The sequence below is a fragment of the Budorcas taxicolor genome, chromosome 8 (assembly GCF_023091745.1).
Source record: "Budorcas taxicolor isolate Tak-1 chromosome 8, Takin1.1, whole genome shotgun sequence".
Taxonomy (NCBI): Eukaryota; Metazoa; Chordata; class Mammalia; order Artiodactyla; family Bovidae; genus Budorcas; species Budorcas taxicolor.
This window is the reverse complement of record NC_068917.1, coordinates 111,000,953-111,013,207: the sequence shown is the minus strand read 5'-3', so window position 1 is coordinate 111,013,207 and position 12,255 is coordinate 111,000,953.

Here is a 12,255-nt window from a genome sequence, read left to right as displayed (position 1 = left end):
CATTGTCCTACATAGCCCCTCAACCCCAGTTCCTTAATAGCTCTTCTATCAAGCCCCCATCTCCCATATCCAAACTGCAATTTACCAAATGAGAATATCCACTTAAGAATTGCATGGGGATGAATGAAAACCAACTCTGCAAATATAATTGAAGTGATTTTAGAGTCTACATGTGATATATTAGAGCAACAGGGAGAAAATGGCAAATTGTAGATAAACTGGAATTCACAAAGCATCTGTGCCATTCTGTAGTCTTTGTTACAAAGTAGGAGGTCCAATTAACAAAAGATGCCTTAAGGTATGTGAATACACTTGCCAGCACAAGGGACACAAGAGATGCAGATTGGATCCATGAGTCTGGAAGATTCCCTGGAGTAGCAAGTACTCCAGTATTCTTGCCTGGAAAATTCCATGGTCAGAGGAGTCTGCTAGGCTACTGTTCACGGGGCTGCAAAGAATCGGACACAACTGAGCCGCTGAGCACAGGTGTGGGTAGTTCTGTCCGTGTGCTCCTGGGGTAATTAAACTGCAAAGGTGTCTGTAGTTTGAACTGTCGTGTTGGAGAAGACTCTTGAGAATCTCTTGGACTGCAAAGAGATCAAACCAGTCTATCCTAAAGGAACTCAGTCCTGAATATTCATTGGAAGGACTGATGTTGAAGCTGAAACTCCAATACTTGGGCCACCTGATGCAAAGAACAGACTCATTGGAAAAGACCCTGATGCTGGGAAAGACTGAAGGCAGGAGGAGAAGGGGGTGACAGGATGAGATGGAGGGATGGCATCACTGACTCAGACATGAGTTTGAGCAAGCTCCAGATATTGGTGATGGGCAGGGAAGCCTGGCGTGCTGCAGTCCATGGGGTCACAAAGAGTCTGACATGACCGAGTGACTGAACTGAACTGAACTGAACTGATGTCTGCATCATCAGCATCAAATCTAGAGGAATAATTTCAAAAAGTCAGAATGTTGGGTACCGTGTGGTAGAACATTTTGGGTGAATGTTTTCCAGGGATTCTACTCTTCTAGCTGACTTGGGTACAAGCAGAATCTTAAATAGGATGAGAACTTGAACCATCTATAATATCCCTTCCAATGTCCATACAAGGAAATGAATCCAAGAGCAGGGGCTATCATGACTGTAGTCACAAGGTTATTAAGCAGTAGAATCTGTATCTGACTCAATTCTACTACCTCTGTGCTGCTCTTTCCTATGGCCACATTTTGCTGATCATTGCTCTTCACAATCCAGTTCTGGTCGGCTCAGTTCAGTCGCTCAGTCACGTCCGAGTCTTTGTGACCCCATGTACTGCAGCACGCCAGGCCTCCCTGTCCATCACCAACTCCCAGAGCTTACTCAAACTCATGTCCATTGAGTTGGTGATGCCATCCAACCATCTCATCCTCTGTCGTCCCCTTCTCCTCCTGCCCTCAATCTTTCCCAGCATCAGGTGAATCAAATGAGTTAGTTCTTCGCGTCAGGTGGCCAAAGTATTAGAGTTTCAGCTTCAGCATCATTCCTTCCAAATCCATGTAGAAAGAGCCCCAGTGGGAACCAATTGTTCTTTCTCCTCATTCTGATACATTCATGTTTTGGGAAAGTAACATTTGTGACCCAAACCCTAAGAAGAGAGTGCTGGGGCTCACATTCAGTCATGTTTGACTCTATGTGGCCCCATGGACTCTAGCCTGCTAGGCTCCTCTGTCCATGGGCATATCCTGGCAAGAATCCTGGAGTGGTTTGCCATTTCCTTCTTTAGGGGATCTTCCCGATCCAGGGACTGAACCTGCACCTAATATGTTTTCTGCATTGGCAGGTGGGTTCTTTACCACTTGGCCCCCTGGAGAGCCCCAAGAAGTGAATAATGATACTAAAAGTTTCACTTTTCCCCTGCAAAACACATAGGGAATCAAGATAGTTAAGTCATCCTCATTCCCCTAGGATATTTCTCTGATGGAACATGTCTCTTTCTTAGCAAGTAGCTCTAATTTTAGATTAGCTGTAAATGTATTGTGACCCTACATTTCACCTAATAATTTTACTGTTTTTAGAGACTATGATGATGATCATGAATATTTCTGTTATTGAAGGTTCAGCTTGTCTTAGTCACGAATGCACATGCACGCATGCACAAAGATGCACAAATCACACATTTATTCCAGTTATGATGCTGAATTTCAGAGTCAACATATCAATATGACATCTTAAAGAACCGCAATCAGCCACTCTGAGTTTGTAGAAACAACTGGATAGCAAGAGAAACACTCCAAAATAGAATAGATTTATTATCAGATGGAACATATAGATTTTAAAACACCACATACTTAAATTTCCTGAGAAGGGTCCATAGAGTCAAAGTTATGGTTTTTTTTCTAGCAGTCATGTATGGATGTGAGAGTTGGACTGTAAAGAAAGCTGAATGCTGAAAAATTGATGCTTTCAAACTGTGGGGTTGGAGAAGACTCTTGAGAGTCCCTTGGAGAGCAAGGAGATCAAACCAGTCAATCCTAAAGGAAATCAACCCTGAATATTCATTGGAAGGACAGATGCTGAAGCTGAAGCTCCAACATTTTGGCCACCTGATGCAAAGAGCCAACCCGATGAAAAAGACCTTGATGCTGGGAAAGTCTGAGGCAGGAGGAGAAGGGGGAGGCAGAGGATGAGATGGTTGGATGGCATCACCGACTCAATGGACATGAGTTTGAGAAAACTCCAGAGATAGTGAAGGACAGGGAAGTCTGGTGTGCTGCAGTCCACTGGGTCACAAAGGGTTGGATACAACTTAGTGACTAAACAACAACAATTTAATTTATTATATTTCTATACTATATTTTACGCATCCCTTTATAAGAATGACATGCTTGTTATTTTTTAAACAAAGCAATTTTGAAGTTAGTTAAGGAAAATATCTCACACACATGGTAAAACTAACGGTTAGCTAGTAAACTGGCTTGCCCATGGAAATAGCTAGTTTTGACCGATACTAAGAGTAGGTTCCACACAACCTCATAATTTCACCATATTCTGATTAGTATTGTATATACCAATGTAGTATTTATACCTAATGTGAAGCGATGCTGGCAGTCCCATTGATGGTGAAATCTAACAAAACTATAGTCTATAAGACTTCCTTAATGTCCTTTGGAAAGTGTTAGAGTAATGTTTTTGTCAAACATAACCAAGCATTTACAGCTACAAATCATAATGGCTTCCTCTCCATGCTGTCAAGACCTCAACACTGCCTTCTTTATTCATATCCATGGACTACCTGCCTTGTGGTCTCCTGCTTTCTTGGAAGTATTTTCCCCCAGAATGTGGAATGTCTCGGCTTTAAAAGCAGCAAAGCTGGTAACAACTCTGCTGCACGTTGGTGTTTTGTGCATGCACTGAGCCACAGGAGGGAGTCATAAAGATTGCAGCATGTTAGAATGGGATGGGCCACTACAGCCATCAATCATACCTTACAAATGTCCATGCTAAATCCTCGTGGGTTCACATGACTTTCCCTGCAGTAAAATCTAAGCTAGGATGAGGGATTCCTACTTTCACCTATGAGGGAGTAAGAGCTACAGGATTTTTTCTCCCACTATAATCTTAACAGAAAACTAAACAATATATATGAAACATTTATTTTTCAGATATTGGACAAATAAGCAGCACCAATTTTGACCCCTGAGAAAAGAAACTGACAAGGTTTAATCTGTGATTATCTAGACTTTCTGTCTGGAGGAAATTTTCAGGCCAGTATGCAAACTAAGTCTGGATTCATTGAGGTGAGGAGATGGATACTGGAGTTTAGCGAGTCTGAGATGGCTGGAATTTTTGGAAAATAATTTGGAGAGGAGAGAAGTAAACAATCTAAACTAAACTAATCAAGATTGCTGGGAGAAATCTCAATAACCTCAGATATGCAGATGACACCACCCTTATGGCAGAAAGTGAAGAGAAACTAAAAAGCTTCTTGATGAAAGTGAAAGTGGAGAGTGAAAAAGTTGGCCTAAAGCTCAACATTCAGAAAACGAAGATCATGGCATCCGATCCCATCACTTCATGGGAAATACGTGGGGAAACAGTTTAAACAGTGTCAGATTTTATTTTGGGGGGCTCCAAAATCACTGCAGATGGTGACTGAAGCCATGAAATTAAAAGACGCTTACTCCTTGGAAGAAAAGTTATGACCAACCTAGATAGCATATTCAAAAGCAGAGACATTACATTGCCGACTTAGGTCCGTCTAGTCAAGGCTATGGTTTTTCCAATGGTCATGTATGGATGTGAGAGTTGGACTGTGAAGAAGGCTGAGCACTGAAGAATTGATGCTTTTGAACTGTGGTGTTGGAGAAGACTCTTGAGAGTCCCTTGGACTGCAAGGAGATCCAACCAGTCCATTCTGAAGGAGATCAGCCCTGGGATTCCTTTGGAAGGACTGAGGTTAAAGCTGAAACTCCAGCAATTTGGCCACCTCATGTGAAGAGTTGACTCATTGGAAAAGACTCTGATGCTGGGAGGGATTGGGGCAGGAGGAGATGGGTACGACTGAGGATGAGATGGCTGGATGGTATCACTGACTCAATGGACTCAAGTCTGAGTGAACTCCTGGAGTTGGTGATGGACAGGGATGCCTGGTGTGCTTTGGTTCAAAGAGTAGGCCATGACTGAGCGACTGAACTGAACTGAACTGAACAAAGCAAAAACTCCAAAAATCAGTACAGAAAACTCTTGGAGTCTTGGCTGAATATTAGTCTCAGGCTCAGGCTCAGGATGACATTCCATAAGGCCATGTGACAAGAGCAGCTGCCAGTGGAAGAACCTAACAGCCGTCAGCTTAAAGATGCTCTAAGCGCATACAAAGCTGCTGCTGCTGTTCAGCCGCTAAGTTGCGTCCAACTCTTTGCAACCCCGTGGACTGTAGCCCATCAGGTTCCTCTGTCCATTTGATTTCCCAGGCAAGAATACTGGGGTGGGTTGCCATTTCTTTCTCCAGGGGATCTTCCTGATCCAAGGAACGCACATGTCTTGCATTGGCAGGCAGATTCTTTACCACTGAGCCACCAGGGAAGCCCCATACAAGGGAAGGAAACATTTAACATCCCACTAGCTTGAGTGGAGACTTTAACAAATACAAAGGTTATTCAGTAAAGACCCCAAGGTCACACCTAGCTCTAGAGTAAAGACCTCTCTAAACCTGTCCAAAAAAAAAAAAAATTTAAATGAACTTTAAAGCTATCATGTTGATGCACAAATAAATTAATGACTGGAGCAAATTACTTTCAACATTCATTAAGGACAACAACAAAATTCAGCCTTCAGCAATGTAAAATTTGCAGTGTTTGGCAAGCAACCAAAACTTACTACTAGGTATGAAAATCAGCAGGAAAAAGGGACACATAACCAGGACAATAAAATGGTCAACAGCAACAGACTCAGAATAGCAAGAGATAATGGCATTAAAAGACAAGGACCCTTAATTAGCTAGCATAAATTTTATAAATGTGCTCAAGGAATTAAAAGAATATATAGACATAATAAAGAGAGAATCATTACTTGAAATGAAATATTCATCAATTTGGCTTAACCCCAGAAGACAAATCAATGAATTAAAGATACAGCAAGAGAAACTGGTTGAAACATAGCAAAGAGCAAAAGGTTCTCAAAAAAATTAATACATAAACAGCATGGTGTTGGAGAAGACTCTTGAGAGTCCCTTGGACTGCAAGGAGATCCAACCAGTCCATTCTGAAGGAGATCAACCCTGGGATTTCTTTGGAAGGAATGATGCTAAAGCTGAAGCTTCAGTACTTTGGCCACCTCATGCGAAGAGTTGACTCATTGGAAAAGACTCTGATGCTGGAGGGATTGGGGGCAGGAGGAGAAGGGGACGACCAAGGATGAGATGGCTGGAGGGCATCACGGATTCGATGGACATGAGTCTGAGTGAACTCCGGGAGATGGTGATGGACAGGGAGGCCTGGCGTGCTGCGATTCATGGGGTCACAAAGAGTAGGACATGACTGAGTGACTGAACTGAACTGAACTGAATGGCAATTAAAATTCAATAAGTAGAAGGAAAGAGGAAGGAAGAGAAATATAATAGAGGAAATAATTACTTAATTTTTTTCAAACTTGGTGAAAAAAATCTCCTCAACAGACCTTAAAAAGGAGAAAAATAAAGAGAATCACAGCAAGATACATCATAATCAAATAGTTGGAGCGCAGCGGTGAGAAGAAAAACCTTAGTGACCACAGAGGCAAGAAGACATTGCTTACAGAACAGGAACAAAAAGGCAATGGCTGCAAAAACATGAAAACCAGAAAGAAAACAAAACTTAACCAAGAATTCTATATCTTATGAAAAAGAAAGACTTCTTTTAGCTAAAGCTGAGAAAATTTGCCACTAGCAAAACACACTTGATAAGAACTGTTGAAGGTAGTTTCCAGTCAGAAGAAGGATAGCAAATGGAAAAATGGAATTACAAAGAGGAGCAAAGAGCACTGAGGTGGTAAATAAAAATATATGTCATTAACTTAATTTCAAGTAGAATCAAATTTAAAGAAAAAGCAATAATGTGTTAAGCACAATGTTTAAAACATATACAGGCTCTGTATTCTCACCACTTCTATTCAGCACCATGTTCATGCTCCTAACCAGTGCAACAAAAGAAGAAAACTGTTTTAAAAGCTACTAGAACTATTAAGAGATTTTAAAGCAAATACAGGATATACAGTCAGTATCCAACACCAAGCATTTCTATAATCTAGTGAAAAATTGAAACTGGAAAATAATATATTGCAATGTTACATAAAATTGTAAATAAATTGTGATCTATTTCATTAAACATGCAATAAATACAACCCATACAATAAAAACCAGCAAACGTTTCTGAGAGAATGTAAAGAAGATTCAAATACATGAAGAAATAGACAGCTAGTGGTTTGGAAGGTTCAATACTGCTAAGATGTTAACAAACCAAAAATTATCTGTTGTTTTCAGGCACATTCTTGATTAAAATATCAGTACGCCTTTTTATAGAAATTGACAAACTGATTTTAATAGTTATATTAGAAATTAAGGACAAAAGTAGTTAAAATAATTCTAAAAATTAAAACCAAAATTTCAGAACTTAACACTACCTGATTTCAAGGTTTATTTTTAAATTACAATAAGTAACATTGGGTGACATTCCCATAAGGACAGATACAGACTGTAGCAGAACAGACATGTACATATATGGCTAAGTGGTTTTCAGAAAGTTGCCATAGCATTTTAGCATGTGTATTGTTTTTAAAATATATTGTTATACTACTACATATTCAAGTGGAAAAAATAAATCTTGACCCTTACTTCACATCATAGACAAAAAAAAATTGAAATGGATTATAGACAGAAATATAAAGGCTAAAATTATAAAACTTCTAGAAAAACACTTTTCCAAACCTATTGTAATACCAAACTTCTTAGTGAAGTCACTCAGTCATGTCCGACTGTTTGTGACCCCATGGACTGTAGCCTATCAGGCTCCTCAGTCCATGGGATTTTCCAGGCAAGAGTGCTGGAGTGGATTGCCATTTCCTTCTCCAGGGGAACTTCCCGACCCAGGAATTGAACCCGGATCTCCCACATTGCAGGCAGACGCTTTACCGTCTGAGCCATCAGGGAAGCCCAACAAACTTCTTAGATAAACAAAAATGCACAAGTCATAAAAAATTTAAAATTCTTCAAAAGACACTGTTAAAGAAATTAAAAGGTAGTACATACATTGACAAAGAACTAATATCTAAAATATAGATAGAATTCTTATAATGTTATAATGATAAAGCAAATTACACGTTAAAGACTAAAAACATGAATACGCTCTTTACAGAAGTGAACATGCATATGCCAACAAGCATATAAAAAGGTTTCAAACATCATTAATCATCATGGACATGAAAACTCAATGAGACAGCACCAGATACTCATAAGAATGGTTAAATCACAAAACACTCACAATAGTAAACGTACTTATGGAGGCGGGGAAACTGGAAATTTCATACATTGCTATTGGGAATGCAGAAACACGCAACCTAACAGTTTCACTTCTAGATACTTATCTGAGAAAAATCAAAATTCATGTCCCCCCAACACTTACATGCTAATATTCAGAACGTCTTTATTTCTCATATCCCTAAAGTGGAAAGAACCCAAAGGTTCATCTAACAGTTGAAAAGTGAAAGCAATGAGAGTGTTAGCTGTGTCCAACACAGTCATGCCCGACTGTTTGCAGTCCATGGACTGTAGCCCGCCAGGCTTCTCTGTCCATGGAATACTGGAGTGAGCAGCCACTTCCTCTGCCAGAGGATCTTTCCCAACCAGAGACTGAACCCAGATCTCTTGCATCACAAGCACACTCTTTACCATGTGAGCCACCAGGAAGTCCAAGCTAAACTGATACACAAATGTTGGCCTACTCTTCCAATAAAACACCACTAAACCTGAGAAATTTGAGGTTCATGCACCTCAGTGTATGGTCATTGCTTTTTACTGCTAAGTGAAAAGAGCCCGACCCAAAACACTTTGTTTTGTAGAATACAATCTAGAAAAGGCAAAATTACTGTGACAGAAGCAGATCAGATCTGCTACTGTTGGGAGACAGGACATGATGGACATTTTGGGGATGAAAGAAATGTTTCATGTCATGATTATGCTGGAGGTTACAAGAATGCCTACATTTGTCAAAACTCATAGAACTGTGAATTTAAAGTAGGTATATTTTGTGGTATGTAAAATAGGCTTCAATAATGTTAAATAGAAAACATCTGAACTAGATTGTGCCCATGCTCCCCTTTACAATCTAATCTCCTCTTTTCCCTCCAGCCCCATCATCTGCCTTTCTCCCCCAGGATCTATTCTGACCACACCAACTTAAATTGCACAGACATGCCAGGAGCACTCCAGCCTCAGGTCTTTTTTACTTGCTGTTACCTCTGCCAAAGATATCGTGTGGCTCTCTTATTATTTCCTTTAGAACTTGATTCAGATATTATCTTCTGATCAAGCCTTTCCCTCCAAACCCTATTTAATATGTCCAGTTTCCTCTTCAACCCCAAATATCCTAGCCCCCTTCCCAACTTCATCTGTCTTTATCATCTAACATGTTAACTATTTTCCTTATTTAATTGCTTAGCTATCTATGCCACCAGAATTTAAGCCCTATAAGGGCAGGGATTATTAGTCTTATTCACAATTAACATCTCAGTTTCTGGAACCATGACTAGTACAAAGTAGCTACTTGGTACTTTTTCTCCATTAGAGTATTTTTATTTAACCATTTTGGATGATGTTGACATTTTCTTGTGGCACAGGCTTTTAAAATACATCTCAAAGAAAATTACAGAATCTCTCACTGAAGTGGTTCTAGTGACATTTCCCAAGAAGCTCGTTTTAAAAGTAAGGATAAAATGGTGAGGATGTGAGGGGCTGGTGGTGGCACCATTTCCTGCTTTATGCCAAAGAACATGGAAATAATTCAATATTTTTCAGTACCGCAGAAATCCTTTATAAGAGGATTAGCAGCTAAAGAAAGTTAAAGAAAGCAGTTAAAAAATGTTTATGAAAATTTTAAAAATGATAATCATTGAACCACTATATTGTTAGCTGGACCTCTGATTACAAAATTCTAATAATCAGGACTTGAACATAAGGAGCATTATTTTCAGATGAAAGCTTACAATTCTTCTATTTTCCCCTTAAAAATCTGATGTCAGTTCTTTAATCTTACCAGTATGATTCCAAGTCTTGCAAATTAGGGAGGAAAGAGACAGACACAGACAGAGACAGAAAGAAACAAGGAGAGAATGAGCATTTTTGGATATTTTAATGACAGTGAGTCCTCAAGCACAGTAGCCATATGGCCCAATCAGTAACATGACACCTGATTAATTACATTAGTATTTCTTCACCTTGGGAAAAGCATAGATAGGATGAAAATAAAGAATCTGAAGGTGAAAAAAAAAGGCTTCAAGTGCCTTCCATCCCTCTCAAAACAGGACTCTAGCAATAGTGAAGAAGAAAATAATTCATCCTTGTAAATGATTTTTCCAAGATGCTCCCACAGATCCTCTGTTACACAAAAAGCTGTATCCTAAAACTTGTGGTAGCCAATTAGCCAACACTCTGAAGATGGATGAAATGACCTTAGTGTCATCAAGATGGGTGACCATCCCCACATGATTGGGTATTGCTGTGGCCTGATTTGCGGCCATTTTTACGGTTCAATACCACAAAGCAATTAACAGTGAATGAGTGAGCTTTCCCAACCTTTACTAGAAATGGTGGTGGTATATCATTGTGTCAGTCTCTTGGCAGATTCAAGAAATCTAAATTTAACAGGTGACTGCTTCCTCCATGGCTGATTGCAACCAATGGATCTTAAGGATACCTACTCCCAGTCCGGTGATCCAGACCATTAGAACAAGCTGCTGAAAAGAAAGGGGATGAATGAGGCGTACTTAAGAATCCGTCATGCACAAAGGCTTCTGCACAACTCCTGAGGTCCTGCATAAGTAATTTTTGTCGAGTAATTTTGATGACTGGTTCCAATTTAAGCTGCAGTGGCAGAAAAATAGGTGGATGGATAGATACATATAGATATAGATACAAATATATATGCAGATTAAAAATATATACTGATAAAAGATATAGAAATATATTCATTATTACCTTCATTTTCTATGTCATTAGTGACTATCCTTTTAGACTACTTTAGATAGCTTTACTTCTTTTTCTTTTCTTTTTTTTTTTTAGCTGCTTGAGGTCAAAATTGGGCCAATGAAGATTATTAGTCAACATTTAAAAACCCAGTCCATCTGAACAAGTCAGCATGGCCCGAGGTATATGGTCATCCCCAAAAAAGAACTATTTTCTTTTATCTCACAGCTATGCTTACAGGGCAACAGATAATACCTGGCATTGAAATTTATCTGTGCTGGTCAAATGGCAAAATCTGAAAATTGGGGTTAATGGAGAGGTCCTTTTTCATTGATGTGGTTGGGAATGATTCCCAGAAAATCTGAACAGCCCACCATTTCTCACATAAGGAAGAATGAGGAAAAACCAATGCATCTCTAGACTAGGAAAAAAGGGCCTACTATTGTCCTCCCAATACAATGACATGAGAGGTATTATTATCCCCATTTTACAGATAAGGAAATTAAGGCAGAAGGAAATTATATTAATTGTCTAAAGTCATGCAGATCAGAAGTGATAAAGCTGGCTTTTAAACTCAGGCATGTGTCTGTAGAGTCTGTGATATTATTAATAAGTAACGTGTAATAGCATCACTCAATGTTACACATAATGTTAATTCTCTACTTTGGGAACCTGAATATAAGTGGTTATCTGTGATTACTTAAGAATTCTTCTAAGATAAACCTAAATTTTCCTCAAGTATATATAGTCAGCAACACAGAAAACTGTGGCATATCCATACAATGGAATATTGTTCAGCCATTAATAAGGAATGGATTAGTGATTCATGTTACAACATTTACAAACCTTGAAAACACTGTACAATGTAAAAGAAGCCAGACACAAAAGGCTTTATATTACATGAGTCTATTTCTATGAAATATCCAGAAAAAGCAAATACATAGAGACAGAATGTAGATTCACGGTTGCCAGGGGCTGAAGGAAGGAGGAATGGGTGAGTGTCTATTGAAAGGTATGGGGAATTTTTTAGGGATGGGTAATGAAAAGGTTTTGGAATTAGATAGGAACAATGATTGCACAACCCTGTGAATATACTAAAAAGCACTGAAAGACACACTTTAAACTGGAAAAGTTTATGGTATGTGAAATATCTCAATTAAAAAAAATATATATGTATGTATTTGAGATATAGAATAAAAGCAAATAGAAATAAGAATTCCTACTTATTGACTATACAAGCCAAGAACTGTGCAATGCTTTAAAGACAGCAACTCACTGAATTCTGATGACAGCCCTAAGAAGTGGGTGCTGTTATTACTACCCTCATTTTACAATTAATGGGAGACTTGGAGAGTTTAAATGACTGGACCAATGCAATTTGGTAAGAGGATGTGACAGGGAATGAAGCCAGGTTTGTCTGACTCTAAGCTTAGCATGCTTTTCTGGAGCCACTTGCAGGGTATCACCCTTGGCATTCCCTTGCTGGCTTGCAAATAATTTGTAAGAAAAATAGGGGTCAAAGTTGATGGTCCCAATATTGAATATCTTCTGCTCTCATAGCTTTCTA